This window comes from Talpa europaea, assembly GCF_964194135.1.
Source record: "Talpa europaea genome assembly, chromosome: 10".
NCBI classification, from domain to species: domain Eukaryota; kingdom Metazoa; phylum Chordata; class Mammalia; order Eulipotyphla; family Talpidae; genus Talpa; species Talpa europaea.
This window is the reverse complement of record NC_140077.1, coordinates 65,119,987-65,127,430: the sequence shown is the minus strand read 5'-3', so window position 1 is coordinate 65,127,430 and position 7,444 is coordinate 65,119,987.

Here is a 7,444-nt window from a genome sequence, read left to right as displayed (position 1 = left end):
AGAGGCAGGGGTAGTTGTCAGGCAATGGTGCCAGAGGATAAGAAGTATTGGATGGCTCTTGGAGGTAACTGGGTACAGGCCAGCAACAGACAACTCTTTTTAGAGGCAGTGCCATAGCACTGGCACCAGGGGCCCAGCTCTTTCAGAGGCAGTGGGTCAACAGAGCCAGTCAGGAGATAATGTCAGAGACAGGGCCAGAAGCAGGAGCAGCATTCAATCAGGTGGTCAGGTGGTGATTTGAAGCAGAGACTAGATGCAAATTTCTTGACTAATTTATCAGGTGAGTCTCTCAGGTGAGTTAGATGAGAGTGAAGGCCTCCAAGGCATTTGAGGTCTGAGTCCCTGAAGCGAAGGTGTCAGGGCTGAGTCCCTGAAGCAAGGTCTTGAAGGTCCTGCCAAGTCTGGGAAGTCTGTGTCAAAGATCTTCCCAGGCAAGAGTTGAGCCAAGTGTGTGTCCAAAGCCATCTGAAGCCCCAGCCTGTGTCCCGTGCAGGGTGCCCATCTTTCACCCTGATTGGCCTGTATTGTGAACTGGCACCATTTCCAAGATTTTATTAGCGCCAGTGCAAGAGCAAACCTGACTGGTCTGATTTCAACACCAGGCATTCATTAAAACCAAAACTCCACCAGCTCAGAAAACCTGGCTTATCTGAAGCTATCTGCAGCCACTGCAGCATGAGTTTGATCCCCGGCCAGGAGCTACCCACACGGCACAGTAGACCTCTTGTGTCTCACCCTCTGCTCCCCTCAGCATTGTATTTCAGTAGATCTGCTTGTTCTGCTCTGCACTCGGTCTCAGGTGAATCCTCTCACCTGCATAGACAAATAAATCTTAAAAAAAAAAAAAAAACCAAAAAAAAAAACCCTGACTTACACTGAGGTGGGGTGGTCTCCTGCTGGCACTGGATCCCACATCAGAGCCAGGCAGGCAAGCTCTGCTACATCTCCAAACCAGGAGCTGCAGAGGGCTCCCCTTACAAATCCCTAGAGTACTAGTTGACTTTTAAAATTAGGTATATTTAGGGCCTCCCCTGGTAGCGCAGCTGTTGAGCGCTGGGTTGCGAAGCTACCCACAGCCTCTGCAGCGCCAGTTTGATCCCTGGCCACGGGCGAGGGTTCCACATGGCGCGCAGACCTCTCCTGCCGCCCGCTGCTCCCCTCAGCAGTGTATTTCGTCGGTCTGTCTGTTCTGCTCCCTGCTCTGGCTCTGGTGAATTCTCTCACCCTCCTGCACTTCTGACTGTACCCAGTGTTGTATAAATAAATAAATCTTTAAAAAAAATAGGTATATTTATAATTTTGATAAAGCATAAAAATGTAAGAAAAATGAACACCCTAATAGAAAAAAAAAAGGTTCAGGACATTCATAGGCAATCCATAAAATTTAAAGGAAGAATTGACATGAAAAATATTGCTTCTTTGCACTAAAATACCAAAGAAATGAAATGAAAATATGCACAGCAATAATGCTTTCCCATTAGACTATTAAAAACCCTTACTTTGGGGCCTCCCCGGTGGCGCAGCAGTTGAGCGCTGGGTTGCGAAGCTGCCCGCAACTTCTGCAGGGCCAGTTTGATCCCCGGCTGCTCCCCGGCCACCGGAAGAGGGTCCCACATGGAGCGCAGACCTCTCCTGCCGCCTGCTGTGTGCTTCAGTCCTTCTGCCTGCTCTGCTCCCTGCTCTGGCTCTGGTGAATTCTCTCGCCCTCCCGTGCTTCTGACTGTACCCAATGCTTGTATAAATAAATAAATAAATCTTAAAAAAAAAAAACAAAAAACCTTATTTTTCTGAACATTGTTTTCCCTGTTCAGTAAATTAGAAATGCAATAACAGGGGACTCCCTGGTGGCACAGAGTTAAGTATCAGCACTATGAAGCTATCCACAACTACTGCAGCTTGAGTTTGATCCTCCGCCAGGGAGGTGACCCACATGGTGCGGCAGACCTCTTCTGTCTCTCCCACTGCTTCCCCTCAGCAGTGTATTTCAGTCAATCTGCCTGCTTTGCTCCCCACTCTGTCTGGTGAATCCTCTAAACCCCTGCACCTTTGGCCTGTACCCTAGTTCTTTTATGCATAAATAAATAAATCTTAAGAAAAAAAAAAGGCCTCCCTGGTGTCACAGGCATTAAAGACAGCACTATCAAGCTATTGTCAGCCACTGCAGCATGAATTCTATCCCTGGCTGGCCAGGGAGCTATCTACATGGCGCAGCAAACCTCTTCTGTCTTGGCCTGCTGCTCCCCTCAGTAGTGTATTTCAGTACATCTGCCTGTTCTGCTCCCTACTCTGTCTCTGGTGAATCCTCTCACCCCTGGCTCCTCTGCTTGCACCCCAGTTCTAGTATGCATAAATAAAAAAATCTTTGAAAAAAAAAGAAATGCAATAACACCTGTTTTAATAAATTCATTTCATGGATGACATGCGATCATGCTCACCTCTAAATTCTTACATGAATACAAAGCAATGAAACATAAAAAAGCAGAGATACAACCAAAAATAGTGAGCATTTTTCATCTCACTTTCTTTTATTCTTTTATTCACATAAGTCAATAATTCTAATCCCCCATGGGATTTCAGACATCAGTGGAAAGATTTCCCTGTTTCTTGATCTGACTCTGCACAAAAATGTTTGCTCTCCATTCATCTGCCCTTTCGCACTGCTGGAAAGGCGACTGGGAAAAATGACCATGTAACAGAGAGCTTAGATGTTCACCTTAGAAGTTGGAGATGAGCTAGTCATGTTCAGGGTGAAGACATCCTGGTTTGTCCAAAAGAACTCCAGTTATGCCTGTTTTCTGGTAGTAATGCTAAATAAATAGCGCCTACTTTTATTCTCAAAGTGTTCTGATTTGGAAGATAAACGATGGAGTCAAAGTCCCTTGGAGTGCAGATAGCAATTTATGCTAAAAACACAAGACAAAATGCCTCAGGTACCCTATGGGAAGAAGGTCAATTTGTCAATTTGAAGAGACTGGATTATATTCTGGATGTCATGACTTTAGTATGTGTGTGGCTGACAGAGTTAAAAAGAATTTTTTCATTTTCTGTCTCTAAAGATAATTTGAATTTGCTCACTAGTTCCATAAGTCCTTCTCTATGAGTCTATATTGTCAGTGGATTGATGTGAGATAACATTTTACCCTGGAAAATATTCACATCAAATGTTGCCTATAAAAGAAGGCAAACATAGCTCCTGTGGAACTTGTTATTTTTTGCAGAGCTTTTTCTCTTTGTTGCTGCAAGACTCACTGCAGTATGTACCACTCTGTAACTGATCTTCATAATGGTGATCTGGAAGGTCCACAACATTCTAAACTGTCTCTACGTCATTAAGGAAAACTTTATTATGTTTACTGTGACATCAGCCTCCCCTATCAGTCAGTACCTCTGGGAATAGCTGAAATGGGGAAATGTATTTTTGTAAGCTCTCGATGCACTAGAAAGTAAGCAAGTGCCATCATCATTATGCTAAGAAATGTGAGAAATTCTTGAAAGAGGAAAAAGAAAACGGGGTCAAATTTATAAAGAAACAAGCCTAGAGAGAACTTTATCAAAAATAGGTGTAGGAGAGAAATTCTATAAAAGTAAAGGGTGCATCCCAGGGGGATAAAATGTTCCTGGAGAAGTTCCAGGGGCAATCACTCATTACGACACTGCTCTTAGAGAGCGTGGCCAGCTTTTGTTTTGGCTGAGCAACAGGCAACAGTGACATTTGCTCTCAGAATGAAAAAAACACTGTAGGCTCTGGAGATGGAGAGGTGGGGAAAGTGCCCAGTAGCTAATAAACTCTAAACTGTAAACTATCAGCATATTTTTTATAACAATATTAGAATAATGCCTTTTCAATAGTCATTTTCAATAAATTACATCAACAAACAATTAAGATCCTCAAAAACACAGAGAGGCAGAACAGAGAATAACTCTGTATTTGAAGAAACATACCATGAAAGAAGAAGAGCAATATAAAGAACTAATACTTAAAGGAATAGAACAATAAATGAAAGACTCAAAAATAAGCATAATAAACATCCTAAAAAGTATTCAAAAGGCTTTTTTTGTTGTTCATGAGAAAGAAATAAAAGAAATTCATGGAAATTAGGAAGAGTTCGCCCTCATCCACATTTTTTAAATTGTTGATTTTTAGGAAATAATATACAGGGGCCTCCCTTGTGGCGCAAGGGGTTAAGTACAGCACTATGGAGCTATCCGCAGCCTCTGCAGCATAAGCTGGATCCCCGGCCAAGGAGCTACCCACATGGCACAGCGGACCTCTAGTGTCTTGCCTGCTGCTCTCCTCAGCAGGGTATTTCAGTCAATCTGCCTGTTCTGTTCCCCACTCTGGTGAATCCTTTCACTCCCCTGCACCTCTGGCTTGTACCCCAGTTCTTGTATGCATAAATAAATGAACCTTAAAAAAAAGAAATAAGCCAGGGCCTCCCTGGTGGCGCAGCGGTTGAGCGCTGGGTTGCGAAACTGCGCACGGCCTCTGCGGCCCGGTTCGATCCCCGGCTGCTCCCCGGCCACGGGAGGAGGGTCCCACATGGCGCGCAGACCTCTCCTGCCGCCCGCTGCTCCCCTCAGCAGTGTACTTCGGTCCTTCTGCCTGCTCTGCTCCCAGCTCTGGCTCTGGTGAATTCTCTCACCCTCCCGCGCTTCTGACTGTACCCAGTGCATGTATAAACAAAAAAACAAACAAACCAGCAAACAAATAAATAAAGCATGCCTCTATAAAAAAAAAAAAAAAAAAAAAAGAAATAAGCCAGAAAGAAAAAGAAAAATACTAGATGGTCTCACTCATAGCAGGAATTTAGAAAACCTAAATAAGGGACCAGGAAAAAGACTATAAAGTAAAAATCAAAATCAACAAGCAACTATAAACCAGACACACACTACGGGGCAGGGATGAGGGAGTAGGATCAAAACAAGGGGGTGGGAATTGTATGGGGACTATAACCAAGATGAAAATGCATACATTGTGCAAAAATGAAAAGTGGTGTAAAAAATATATAAAATAAAAAAAAGCTCAAAAAAAGAGAAATATACGTTATTTGAAAACCTTAATTCTGATCTGAATTTGGCTCTCTGCCATTAACAATTCTTTCCATTCACATGAAGTTTAAAGCCAAATAAATCCATATGGTGACAAATCCATCTCATAAAGACATGAGACAATTTCAAAGTCATATATAATGTATGCTTAACTCCTAAAGAAATGATGTTTATAAAAGTCTTATTTTGAAATATAAACTTGGATGGCTTACCCTTATTGGTGAAAGTTCAAATACCAAATGATCATTCTGGGCACAAGAATCTCCTAGGCCTACCATAGCTAAGTACCCTAACGTGGGTGGTTTAGAATAACAAGTCTGTTCCCGCATAGTTCTAAACTCCAGAAGTCTAAAACCAAGGTGTCTCAAGGATCATGCTTTCTTCAAAGTTGTAGCTGATGAGTCCTTGCCTTTTCCAGCTTCCTTGGCTGGTGTCCAGTCTTCACATATCATTCTTCCTGTGTCTCTTTCCATGCACTCCCCTTTTTTCATGTCTACCTCTGTCATAATTTCCCCTTTTTGTAAGCACACCAGTCATCGTGGTGTAGGACCCACTCAAATGACCTCATGTTAACCCATTCCCTCTGTAAAGACCCTATTTTCAAATAAGATCACATTCTGAGGTACTGGGGGTTAGGTCTTTGGGGAAGGCCATAATTTAATCCTTAACACTGAGGTTCAGTGGTTTATTAAACCAATATTGCAATTTTAAAAACCATTTAAACAAGGTAGACACTAGTTCTCTAAAAAATTGGTAAAATTCATTTATAAAATCATGTGGTTCTGGGTTTTTGTTTTTCAGATTTTTCTCTTTTGGGGGTTTCAATCAGCCCTTACCACAGATGTCTATGGTCTCAACCAGATGATCAGAGTTTCAACCTGCCCTTAGGGCAGACGTCTATGGTCCTGACCTATGCCTAAAGGTGGGTGAGATGGGACCACCCCACACACTGTCTCTGAGTTATCTGACTCAGGGTGCTAACCTTTTCACCCAGGTGTCTATTAGGACAATAGACACCAGGATGCCCTATTGCCAAAGCACCTGAACTTTAAAATTTCAGGAAAGGACAAATATAAGCAAATAAGGAGAGGAAAAGAAAAAAATGTCTCCTGGTGGAGTCTAGACTCTCACAACTGGGAGGTGGCAGAGACTTATCAATGGTCCCAGCACTAGAGAAAATGTCCACGCAGCTGTGTGCCAAGAACAAAGGCAGTCCCCCACCAGCTGCAGTGGTGACCCTCACTTTCTGAGATAGTAAGAAATTCTCTTGCCTGATACCAACCCTTGGCCACATAACAGAGAATAAGAGGTTCAGATGCAAATTGTTCCTGTGTCTGCCATAAAATATGTTACAGGCACCGATACCCAAGCGTCGGACATTTGACCTCTTCAGAAAGAATTCAGCAAAGAGCCCTGGTTGTGGTTGAACCAGGCAAGGCTTTAACAGACTCAGGCATGAGGGAGCCTGTGCAGGAAAGGCGAGTAACAGCCTGATTCCAGAAGTTTCATGACTTTTAATTTCTGGGCTTCAATTCATTTGTTTCTTTCTGGGTTAGTCTTGGTACATTATGTTGACTGAAATTTGTCTATTCAAGATTACCAAATTTAATGTCATACAGTTGTTCATAGTAATCTTTGATGATCTTTTGTATTTCTGTGCTACCTATAGTGATGTTTCCTCTTTCATTTGGGATTCTGTTTTCTTTCCCTTGTGCTCTTCCCTCACCTGCTTGACTCCTCTCCCTCCTCCTCCCCTGCTGTGTGCTTCAGATCTGCGGTCAGTTTGCAAGTTTTGTCTTTTCCTAGCCCTTTATTTGGTTCCCTGTATTCCAACTATAAGTGAAACCACCCAATACTTATCTTTTTCCTTCTGACTTGTTTACGCTTAGTATAATCCCTTCCATTCTATCCATGTTGCTGCAAATGGCAGGAGTTTGTCTTTTTTGATCACTGAGTAGTATTCCACTGTGTATATATACCACATCTTCTTGATCCACTCATCTGTTTGGGGGCATTTAGGTTGTTTCCACATCTTGGCTATTGTAAATAATATTGCAAAAAATATAGAAGTAGTTTTTCTGTTCTTTGGGTAGATTCCTAGGAGTGGAATAACTGGATCATATGGTAGATCCATGTTTAGTATTCTGAGGAACTCCCTCATAGCCTTCCATAGTGGCTGGACCAGGTTACACCCCTACCAGCAATATAAGTGTCCTTTTTTCTCCACATCCTTCCCAGCATTTGTTGTTTCTAGTTTTTTTTTCAATGTGGGCCATTCTCACCGGTGTGAACTGGTATCTCATTGTGGTTTTGATTTGCATTTACCTGATAATAAGTGATGTTGAAATGTTAATGATAATAATAAATGTTAATGATAATAAGTGATGCAAATGTT